The sequence below is a fragment of the Anoplolepis gracilipes genome, chromosome 2, assembly GCF_047496725.1.
Source record: "Anoplolepis gracilipes chromosome 2, ASM4749672v1, whole genome shotgun sequence".
Classification (NCBI taxonomy): domain Eukaryota; kingdom Metazoa; phylum Arthropoda; class Insecta; order Hymenoptera; family Formicidae; genus Anoplolepis; species Anoplolepis gracilipes.
In genome coordinates this window covers 7,130,122-7,143,034 of record NC_132971.1, presented here as the reverse complement: position 1 = coordinate 7,143,034, position 12,913 = coordinate 7,130,122, and the positions used below count along the sequence as shown (strand labels likewise).

The following is a 12,913-nucleotide window of genomic DNA, read 5'->3' as shown; positions in this document are numbered from 1 at the left end:
CGAACAGCAAATATAAATGACAAGACACAAATAGAACTAAACTCATCAGTTAAACTACTTGTGTAACGCGAAATTGGACCGCTTTAGATATTTCATAGAGTTAATTGTCATATAGAACTACATGTAGGTATTACATTTTAAAAATGTAATGTTTGACTGAAAAAAAGTTTAGAGTTAAAACGTTGACTAATTTTTAAATTGAAATTTTTTCGCAAATGAATAATTTTTTCATAGCTTTTTTGATTGAAAAGAATTTTATTTTGATCTTACAATCAAGGTCTGACTTTACGTCATGTAGCCAAGAATTATTCACTACCTGTAATACAAAGTTCTGTATATATACAATGTGTGTATAATATATAAAATATAATTTAAATAGGAAACTTTCTGACTTTCCCTCCTATTTTATAGTTTATTTATACCAAAAGACTATAGAAATTAAAAATACAAGACTGCAGAATCGACAGTAATTAATCCAGTATCCCAAAATATGGCGTCATATTATGATTACGCCAGACTTATATACAACCATACAAAGTAAGATTTTCACAGCCCTTGTTTCAGGATCTCTTAATATCTGATGCATAAAAAGCATTCGATTATATCGAATAAAACTGATGTCTAACGGAAAAGAAAAAGATTCATGTATAATTCTACGATTCCAGCAAATGTGCATCCACCACAGGAATGCACACCATGACGAATCCCATGGCGCATGTATATCATTTTTACAGCTCGATGCTATCGAAGTTACGACCGCGCGAGGATCGAAAACGTCGGAGGGTTCGATAACGTAACCAGTAACTTTTCCTCGTGTCGTTCTTTCGCGAAATTCGGGCGTGTGAAATTCGACAACGCGACGTAAACAGATTCCGTTTGACAGATTTTTGCCGATTTTTCAAGCCTTCAAATGCTTTCGATATTCGACATGCATGTCATCATTATGTCAAAATGGCTACATATATTTTTATAAGATATTTTGATCACTTTTGATATTTTATTAGAAAAATATACATTCTCAAATATTACGTAGATATATTTAATGATGAGTTCTGAATAAACATTTCAGGAAAACTGGGAAGGTAGAATCCCTCCGCGAGAACTAGATTTTTGTGATATTAATGTTTATATAAAATCGCCTGCGTATTTATTCTTTAAATAAAGATTTGCAAATTCTCATAAATTTAACATTAAAGCCAACAAATTTTCATGCATCGAATTCATTTTGAAATAATTACCAACTTTCTTGTCCGCACTAAGTTTTAACCAGATTTGCTCTGAAAAGATTGATGTGCTTATAGTCAACGCAACTTTCACGCTTTCTCCGAATTAACATTAACACGGATAGCAGCAGGTTCCTTCGGGTTCGTTAAAAGCACTCGTTGAATCTGTGTCGCCCAGACAGAGCGTTGCATAGATGCCTTATCGGTAAATATCTTCTCGTCAATACGCGACCGCGTTGCCTGCTTTTCAAACTTGCCGGACGAAGCCGAGAATGGTTCGCGTCGACGATTGTCCACCCTAATAAACGTATCGCGTGTCCGATTCCCCGGTGCATAATGCATCGCGCCAACTTGCATCGATCGGCATCCAATTTATTTCATGTATGTACGTGTGTCTGAATACGTTTTAACATTTATTTTATAAAATTCATTTCAGAGTCGCGTTAAAAAAAATAATAAAAAGTACGTTCTCAATTAAAATTGTTTATTTCTCATATCTTTTGTTAATTTTGAAATATTGACAAAATTTTAAACGTGATAGATGCTACACACATAAAAAAATTTGACAAAATTTCCGTTAACACGAGGCCGATTATTTTTAAGTTCTTCCCTCTAGCATTTAAACGGAGACAGTTCGCAATCCAACGTTAGCTAGTTGATTCCAATTGTGCACTCCGTCATCAACAAAGATTCGCGAGCAACGAAATGAAATTGAGCTATCGAGATTTCGAGAAAAAAAAAAAAAAAAAAAAAAAAAAAAAAAAAAAAAAGAGATGAAACATATTCCAGCATATTCCGAGGGAAACGAAACTGCCCGCGCGGTGAAAACCCGGCGAGCCATGGAAACGCGGGATCGTGGGAGAGAAGTTTGCGCGGCGTAAGCGTATGTGCTCGGCCATTGGTCGGCGTGGATGCGACGAGAGCCAGAGAGAGAGACAGAGAGAGAGAGAGAGAGAGAGAGAGAGAGAGAGAGAAATTGCAAAGGTGTAGGTGGGATAGAAGTTTATGTGTGTTCGTTTCTCTCTCTCTCTCCTTTCCCTCCCCCCTCCCCTCCGCCCTCTCCCTTTACCGAGAGCGAGATACGAGAACGAGTTACTGGCTCGTTGTTACTGACGCACGCGATCGGAATCGACAGGGACTCGTTATCGCGGCCGTTCGCGTTTTCCATTCGAAAATTTCGTTTTCCGCTCGAATACGATATCGACACCGGGTATCTGTCGGCCGGGGCAGCGTGCAGCTTTGCGGGGGCTCGTAGAAAGTGTCGAGGGAACCGACTGTTTTGCTCCCGGGAACCAGGTCGAGCGGCCTCTTTTACGAGGCTATTTTTATCTAAACGCATCTACGTCCCTACTACCGGGATTCGAAATGAAATCTGCGCGATAACGAAAGCGCTAATACCCGGATCGCCGTCGGATCAAACACTCGCTCGCACGAATTGCGTACGAGGGGCGATGCGAACAAAAGCCTCGACGTTGAAATCGATTAGCCCTGCCTCTTGCCAAAAATAAATTTTCACTACGAAAAAAAGCATATTATACAAAATATAAAACATATAAAATAACGAAAAAAAAATGAAACAAATAAAAAGAAATAAAAAAAAGATTGTAAAAAAAGACCATATGCGATTGAAAAAAAGGATTTAATTAAACTTGAATATAATTTGTCTAAAATATCCAATGGAGGAACAGTAACAAAAAGTTAGATTTGCATATGTAAATATAAAGCAATAGGTATTATCGTGATAAATAGAGAATATATAATTGTGCACAAACAACTCCAGAATCGAATCTCATAAAAATGTAGGAAAGATGTAGACATCTGGAAAGTTTAAAGGAAAAAATTTTATCCTATTCTTGAAAAGATCTATTTATACCGTTTCACCCAAGTACCGTTCTCTCATTTAAAGATGATGTATTTTCAAAAAGTTTTTATAATATAATTATTTAGTTTAGTCTTTAAACAATAAACTAATATTTACTTTCCAAAGAACTGTGATTATTCATTCGACTCGATGAATAGTGACAGGCCAAAAACCATATATATTGCCAGATATAAACTCGAAATTTTAGTGAAAAAAAAATAAAATTTAAAACTCTTAAAATGATTATTGCATTATTGTTTTAACACAAAATAAAGTAAATAGTATTCGAAGGATTAACATACGTGATCTATCTAATTTTCAATAGAATACAAATATCAAAAGCATCAAGTCGGTCGGATTAGTTATAATTGTAAAAACCGTAAAATTCGATAGGTGACCTTGGCGCATTCTCTGTGTAACATACCGACTAATGCGGTTAAATCGGATGCAGCGGAAGGAAAAGTAAAAAGGGCAAAAAACGTCGAAGAAAAAATACAGGAGACAAAGACTAATGACTGGAGAAAGACAGAAGGGGCGGTAAAATGCTTGCAATCTTACCTGGCTTAAGCGCAAGAGCCCTCCCGCCGAGTGTTCTCGGCATTGGAATTCCGTCATAAAGCAAACATTAACTATTAGGGTAGACACTTTTATGGTCGGCAAGTTTAATTGACTGAAAGCACAATACTGTCACCATATAACTCCCGCAGCGAACGGCTGGAAAGATTTTTAATTTTCTAAAATTCAGTAACAACCGGAACGCACGCTCCGTCACGTTTCTTCAATTAAGCTCGAAAATATTGACAGCACTGTGATGAAACACATGTTTGTTCCATCAGAGTTATGTTTATCAGAGACTGATGGTTATTTTTTTTTTTTATTAAAGATTCATATTCTGTTCTTTGATTGTATTTCGAAAAGGAAAAGAAAATGACCATTACGTCTTTTGATTAATTTCCAAATAAGTGTATAATGCTTTTTGATAATCTAGCTGGTTCAAAGGCACTTTAAAACCTTTAAATGTTATAAAAATAATTTTTTATTACTAAGCTTCTAAATAAATTGGAAATAATATAATATTCTAATCTAACCAAAAATAAATTTCATTATTACTTTAAATATTCTCATATCACGCGAATAACGCTTATAATATATTTTAATAACGTTTTGTTATTTAATAGAAAAGCTTGGAAGCTATTTGTGAAATATTTTGTATTGATATAATTTATTCACAAACTTTTTATATTATGAAATAATATATGTAAAAATATTATACACTACTTAAAAAGAAAATATAAAAAACACTTTAAATATTCTCAAAATTAAATTATTTTCAAACCATTGTAACTTGGCGAAAAATCATCGTAGAAACAAAATTAAAAAAGCATTTTGAAGTTTAAAGTTTCAACTGTAACACATTATCAGTGATTTTATCTTCTTTGTTGTATAATTTAAAAAGAAGACATTATTTTGTTCATTAAAATTATGTATTTTTTAGAATTTGTAGCTCAATAAAAAAATTTCTTTTAAAAAAATCAAGTCAAGTATTATAAACTACAACATTTTTTCTACAAAACGCTTTTTTTTTAATTTTCCTACAATTTTTTTGATCAAGTTACACGATTTTAAAACTAAACTAACACTAAACTAAAACTAAACTAACACTTTTTGAAAATAATGTCGACAATCGGTGAAAAATCATCGCATACAAAAATTTTAAAAACCACTTTAAAACTTGAACTTTCAACTTTAACGTGATATTAATAGTTTTTTTTTTAATTTATCTTCTCAGTTTTGTGCAATAAAAAAGACATATTAGTTTTTTCTTCAAATTATATATCTGTGACCTTCTGCAGTTCGATAAACAAATTGTCTGTTCTTAATAAATTTAATAAAAGTGTCAAAAAGTATAATATTTTACCTACAAAACGCTCTTTTAAAACTTTCACAATATTTTTTTAATTGAGTTAAATGACTTTAATACTAACCATCCAATATGCACCACATGGAGATATCTGGTCAGATTTTGTAATAACTTTCATGTGGTGCACATTCAACAATACTAAAACACTGGCGATACTAAAAATAAACATCTTTCGAAAAATCGACATTATTTGCTAAAAGTACAAATGTACACATGTATTTTACATGTGTAAAATTCGGTTAAAAAAAGCATTTTGTACGGAAAATGTTATAATTTATTAAACTTAACTTAAATTTTTCGAGAGAAAAATTTTTTTTATTGAACTGCAATTTTAAAAATTAAAAAGTTCTTTTAGACTATAGTATATACTTCAGGATATCTACATTTTGAAAAAAAAATAATAATAGTATTGACTTCAAAAAGTTGAATTATTTGAACATCTAAAAATAAAGATTTTTCAAGAAAGAAAATCAAGTCTCATGCAAACAAATTAATAAAATTATTTTTATAGCAGATTTAATCACTATTTTAGTCTCTTGTTATTGAAATAAGTACACAAAATATTTGATTCTAGCTTGATAAAATATACAGAAAATAGACATAATAGATATATTGTCGAATAACTCTTACATAGCTTGTTAAAGGTATCTATGCCTTCTTTTGAAACTAATGTTAATAGAATATAAAACACGAAAAAAATCTAAATTTTTAATTTACAAAAATATTTATGTTTACAACTTAGGTCGTTAAAAGGACAATTTTATTATTCTTACTAAATACGGAATAAACAATTATCATAAACGTATAATATATAGATTGTGCATTCCCTATGTCTAATTGTCCCATCAGAAAATAGAAAGAAAGAGCATGCTTTGGGTCATCATTCTATCTTTTTCTAACGTTCATCAAATAAGTTGTCTTTATCTTACTAACGGTGATCCAAAGTATGCTCTCTTAGTTTAATTTTTGACGTCTGTTGAGTCGAACGCGCAGCGTGTGTGTGTATGTCTATATATTATACGTCTATGACAATTACATACTAATGCCCTTATGCATAATCTCTGCACCAACAAGTTTTTTTTAGAAGGAGAGACCAAACTTTGTTCCTTAAAATTATGTACTATTTACACTCAATAGTTTGATAAAAAAAATTTCTCTTGAAAAATTTAAGCCAAGTTCTATAAACTATAACATTTTGCCTGCAAAACACTTCTTTTTTAATTTTTCTACAGTTTTTTTAGTTGAATTATATGATTTTGAGATTAAATCTATATTTTTTAGAACTAATGTCGATACTCAACAAAATGTCATTGCATACAAAAAAATTATAAAAGCGTTTTAAAGCTTGAAGTTACAACTTTACGCGCTATCAATAGTTTTAATTTTTTTATCTTTTCAGTATTTACATATCAAGAAATAAGAAAAAATTTTGGATGCTTAATGGTTTTGACCCAATAAATGTTTGTATATATACATAATACATATGTAAATTTTAATCAAACAAATGTACATACATTGTACCATAAATCTACATAAAATTTGCATAAATAAATAACTTTATTCGAGAAATTCTTCATTGACATTTATGTCCAATTAGAATGTCGATGCGCTTTATGGTAGTGGTGGAGCAGTTGTTTGTCAATTATTCGACTTTACAACTTTGTAATCGCTGATTTTACAACAACTTGGAAAAGGAAAAATTCGAAAGGAACACATAGTGCGTCATTAGTATTTTTCCTAGTATGTTTTCTTAGCTTCAGCGAGAGCTTCAATTCTTGACAGGTATTAAGACAGCGACCGGGGACTGATCTACCGACATAGAGGAAACGAGGATCAGGCTTAGATACTCCGAAGGATTCAGAGGAAACGACTGCGTCCCCCCCGTAGCGAGTACGGCAGACTTCAAAGGTTTCGGAGACTTCATCATCGATACTGAAGTCCTGATCACTGCCGACAGATTAGACGTCGAGCATCCATCCCTCCTATTGCCTCCCTTTTTATCCCCCTTTTCTCTTCACTCTCCTCCTCAATTTCTTCGATCCTCCGCACAAGGATATAGCTTATCGATCCGTATTCTCATCGATTTTAAGATTCTTCGTTTGCAAAATTTTCTAGTATAATGCAAAAGAAATAATAAAATAGAGTAAAATATAGTTTCAATTTCTTTTTTGTGATTTATATTTCTAATTTTTAATGTTTAATAACTGGCTAATTAAAACTATGATTACACCATTAAAATTAATTGAAAAAATAAATTTTAGTTTAACACTTACAGTACACACTTTACATTCCACAACACACGATACACTGGGGGACGTTTGCGATCGATTATTTTGCTATAACTTTACTTAGAATTAATTTTTTTGATATCAATCATACATGAATCGAAAGTTTAAACTTTAATAGGTGTGCTCATAAAAAAGTTCATTGGCGTGAGATTATTGTACCAGGAAAAAATCGGATATAATCTTAAAGTAGAAGTTTTACATGAAAAGAATTATTATAATGCATTGCAAAAAGTTGAATTATTCAGAAGAATCAAAGTTACATATTTTTGTTACTTTTCTTCTTGCGAATTATTTGGTTTTGCGTATATTTTTTGGAGCAAATAAATGAACAATGATTTCAGATAATTAAAATTCTTTTTCTTTTTATTATAAAATGTATACATTTTTATTAAAAACAAATGAAAAATTTTTGGAAAAACTTTAAAAATTCATAAATTTTATTAAAAAATTTAAAAAAACTTTAAAAACTTAAAAAAAATCTATAAACATTTAAAAAAATTCATAAACTACTTATATTTCGAAACAGTACACATGGGGTATATACCGACCCCAAAATACATGTTTAAACACGTTTTCTTCGATAGCTAGCGGTTATCTAACTATGATGGGACCTGCAAACTCTTGTAGGCGCGTCACTTAAGTATATTTCTGCTAGATAGCGCGAAGTCTAAACTCATTTTTTTTTAATGTTAAGCATTAAAAAGAAAAAAAAATAGGATCGAAATCCATCCCTGTGTACCGTAAGTGTAAAGTTAATATCCATAAGAAATATTATTTTATTTATTTAATTTCATTTCAGCAGCTATTGACGTGACACGACGGCATACTTTCTAGTTTGACTTCCGGCATATATGCATATATGCATTATAGCATTATGGAATGTCGGGTTAAAAGTAACAGAAGAAAGATGGGACGTCGCTCTCTCGGCTTAAACGCGGGCCTATCGCGGATAAAATTTATTGCACGGCACATTTCGCTAGAGAAGGTTTCCGGGGAACACGATTGCCCGGCGAACCGCAGCTCTCGCATACGGAAATAAGTAGAAACCGAGCAAAAACGAACGACGCAGAAGAGGAAGAAGAAGAGAAGTTTCACCATACGGGAGTCTTTCACGGAAGTTGGCGAAGGAAGATGGGGAAAGTTTTCATTTGCGGGCTGCCTCTGAGGTCGGGGCCAATGGCGGTCTTAAATCGTTCGCAATTGAGAGGCGTCGGTTCTTACCTCTCTTCGCGAAGAGTCGGCCGGAAGTCGGCCAACTGAAGAACAACCTGTTGACCCAACGTAATGTTGCATTCGAAAGAGAGAAAGAAAGAGAAAACGTGGAATTATACCAAATTTATCCAAACGATTTTTTTCAGACATCTACAAACATCTTCATTAACGAATTCTTGAATTAACGTCTCTATAGCTGTTTGCATTCCAGAGCCTCTCTCTGTTTTAAATTTAATTCAAGTTCGCCTCTTGAAACTTGTGCTATTTGTAATACTGATATCATAATTATGATACGGCTGATGATGCTACGTACCATAATTATACCGGGATAGATATGCTCTACGACCTTCATTATTATTCTTATATAAGAGTCTCTCGCATTGGGAGGGCCATATTTCTCTCAACACGTTGCGGATGATTAAGATTGATGGTTGGCTAAACTCGTCAGATGTGTGCCAGTTGAGATGTGATTCATCCCAAAAAGTATAACGCAATATTTTTTTAGGAGAAAAAGAAAAAACAACGATCGCGCACAAGATGATGCAGCCAGCATTGTGCAAATAATTACAAGAAAGTCATAAATAGCCATAAATAAAAATGAGCGTAAAATATGTTCATCTTTATAATTACCGTTTCATTAATTTTTTCATATTTTTTTGCTATCGAAAATAATTTAGATTTGTTATTGTTGAAACAAAATTATTTACAAAAATCTACTACATTTACTTATATTTCACGAAACACACGTGAACTCTTTTTTGAGAAAAATATATTTTATTTACAATTAAATTACAATGAAATCAGAAGTCATTTAAAAGCGTAGACGCGGTATTTACAGAAATTTTGTCAACCTATTCAAATTCTAAATATTCAAAAACGATCTTTTGGACAAAAATAATGTTAATTTTTATTTTTGCTTATAGTCATTCATGATTCCAGAAGTCATTATGCTCCAACAAGAGCACCATTTGTGTTATATAAATATTCAAAGAATACAAAATTCCAAAATATTTTTTTTCGCCATATCTACTTTCAAAAACAAGTTCATTGTTTTTTATTTAAAAAAAAAAAAAAATAAATTATTTTGTTATTATACATGATTTCTTTCTCAGTTTTTCAAACATTCTGTAAATATCACAAGCATACGCAATTTAACAAAAAAAAATTAACTTAAACGTATTTCTTCATTTTAAATACTAGAAATGACTTTCTAATGTATGAATAATTACAAATTATAAATTAAATTTAATTAACATTGGAAAATGAAATCATGCAAAGAATCTACTACCATCAATTAGTTGCTGACTTTAAGTAGTTTTTTTTTAAATTCATTTATTTTAAAGAAGTCTGCTTTACTTTTTGATATTAGAGATTCTCCGAATTGATGGAGTTATCAATCAAAATCGTTTTATTAAATAAAAAATATACAGAAATATTTTTTTTATAAATACTATATTCTCTATTGCATTGTAAACTTGAAATGTATTTTTGTGCATAATTACAAATAAATTCCACATATTACTAAAGTAGAAAAAATTTATTACAATTACTTGTATTAAACCGTGTCATTTACATTACATTCTTAAAACACATAATAAAAAATGTGACACTCCTGGTGATTATTTTTAGTAATAATAAGTAGCTAAAAATAAAGCTTACCATTGTCATTTTACCATGTTCGAAAGGCCAGTTTTTTATTTCTCGATTTTAGATAAAACTAGGATCCCATAAGACGTTGTTATCTTATGGAATATTGTCATGACAGTTTTCCTTGTTAATGCGTACAATGTAATATCTTAGATTTGTGCGATTGCGGAAGTATATATAGTAATTATTATTGATCTGCAGACAATACGGATTTATCGTATAATCAATGTGAAAAGAGATTAACTCTGTGCAACAAGCGTTAAGGTTTCATCGACATTTTGTTTCCTATTGTATTATATCATGTCTAATCAGTTTCACCTGAAAAAAAACTAACTGGACAAGTATCTTTTGTATCCTTTTGAGGTAAATAAAATGAAATATTGTTTTTAAAATATAGTATTGTTCTTGGCGTCGGATGTTTACAGAAGACCACCTGTCATAAATAAACAGAGATCAATATATTAAAAGTGAAAGCAAAAATCTTTTTACCTGAAAAAACTGTCGAAACAGAACGAAATAATCAAAGTTACACAGTATACACGTAAAAAATTTTCAACACGAGTATAATCTAAAAAATGACATTATTCAAGTTTATTTATTGTCCTAAAAATTAAAAGAAATTGTTTGAAAAATTGTGCCAATCACACACACCGAGCGAGACTAATCAAGAAAACGGTAACGAATTTTTAAAACAGCGTGCAATTCCGTGAAACATCTTTACACCTCGCACATCAGGAATGACGATGCTATCTCAAGCGGTCTGTTTTCGGATCATCATCATCAGATCAGCTCATTTGGTCGACAAATGATCGAGCTCGGTTTTTCTCCTTGTTGAAACAATAATGTAGGGATCCGGGATCGATTACGATCTCGACGTCATAGACGAGCATCGAGAATTTTCCGGTGCGGCCCTTTTGAACCGTTCATAGGATTTTTCATTTTTCAATTTTTTTTTTTGACAAGAAGAACCGCGATCAACGCATAAATCTCGTGCATACTGAATCAGCGGCGCTCATGTGAGAATTGCACGAGAGATCTTTGTGTATTCATAACCGGGTACTCGAAACCAGCGGAATCAGCAATATTTCGATGTATGCTTGTGCATGGAATTTTTTTTATCTCCCCCCCCGATCGCGCAAAGATATTATCGCTTCTCCGCATTCGCGGGCGAGAGTGGAATAAATAAGACGATTGAATATGATTTGACATGGGGCGCGACAAAGATCTGGAAAGAGTATATTAAGAGTCGTAAAATTTTATCGATATTATTTATCGCAATATTTTTCAAATACGTTCAACAATCAATCATTGATATTGTTCCTAGAACGTCGATAATTCCTTGACTCGCGTACTGAGATACGAAATGAACTCACGATCGAGTTTTCGTTATTAGCGCCGCGACGAGCCTATTCCCGCACCGACCGACGAATAATTAATCACTCGATCCGAAAGAGATCACGATTATAACAACAAGTAGAACAGACACCTCGCGCGTAGAAACTGTCGAAGACGCCAGAGAATAAAACGGCGCGAGGAGAGATAAATATCTCGCAATTAGCGAGGCGTGACTGAGTGACGAGTGACAGTGCGCGAGAGATCGAAGCGATCGATTTTCAAGCGTCATTAAGGCCGGTCCATGCTGTGAATGGGAGAGTGGGGAGGAAAGGGGGAGGAAAATCGGAATCGCGATCTCCGGCGGCGCGTCCAGCCTGGAAACTGATAAATTGCGACTTCCGCCCGCGTTTCGATCGTGTACCACGTAATTTCCTGCAGAGGAGCCGCCCTGATAGGCGAGAGGAGAGTGAGGAGACGAAGGGGTAGGAGAGCCAGCGGAGGACGGAACGATGGGACGGGAGCCAACGGCGATCGGAAATTGGCCCGATGACATTGATTAAAGCGTTTAGCGGGCGGCGACAATGTCGTAATTATTAATTGGTGACGACGCCACACCAAGAGATTCTCGATCACGATAGATGACGCTGAATTACGTTACGTTTTTGCTTAGGAAATGAAGTCTCTTTAAATACATGTGTGTGAAACAACGTGACAGATAAATCTGATTCATTTAATAAATGCACAGTATACGATATATGTAATTACAAGGTACTTTGACTGCGTCTGTTTTTCATAACTATTGCATAACAATTAAAGTTCATTACGTGTGTTACAATGCACATACGTAAGAATAACGCTATTTTAACTGAGCACGTCAGAATGGCATGTTATCAATGATCATTGAAAATTACTAATATTAGATATCTTCTATTACTGTGTAGATTTTACTATAGATATCTATTTTAATCATCGCGCAGATATTTTGCATGTAATTCCATTGCATTGTAACATTTAGACAATATTGGAAAACAATACCTATCTTATGATACGTACCTACAACGAGATATTCGATAAGAAGAATCTCTGGCGAATATCTCTCGAATGATGGCATCATTCAGAGACAATCTAACGGTATACACATATTTAACGGCTGCGTTTGAGAAGAGGCTACTAACATGCTCTGTCCTTGTTCGACTTTCAGTAACAAAGATAAAATGATGTTTCTAGCGCGAATAGCGTTTCCCTGAACTTCACCCAAAGTATTGAGTCTTCCTATCTAAAAAATAGGGAGTCTAACAACATAATCCCGATCGAATTGCGTCTTAACTTTCATCGTGGCTATCCGTTGTCGTGCAAGTTTCCTGCCGTTGTCCGACACCGATGATACGCGAGGGATCGATCCGACGGAATGCCGCTGCAGAAATAA

At 33.1% G+C, this 12,913-nt stretch overlaps 1 protein-coding gene and 1 pseudogene across 2 annotated transcripts in view; one reads left to right on the top strand and one right to left on the bottom strand.

Moving 5' to 3' along the window:
* Positions 1 to 12,913, bottom strand: part of Soxn (SRY-box transcription factor soxNeuro) — a 97,764-nt gene that overhangs the window by 19,498 nt on the left and 65,353 nt on the right. The window lies entirely within an intron of this gene.
* Positions 6,604 to 8,458, top strand: LOC140663172 (uncharacterized; annotated as a pseudogene).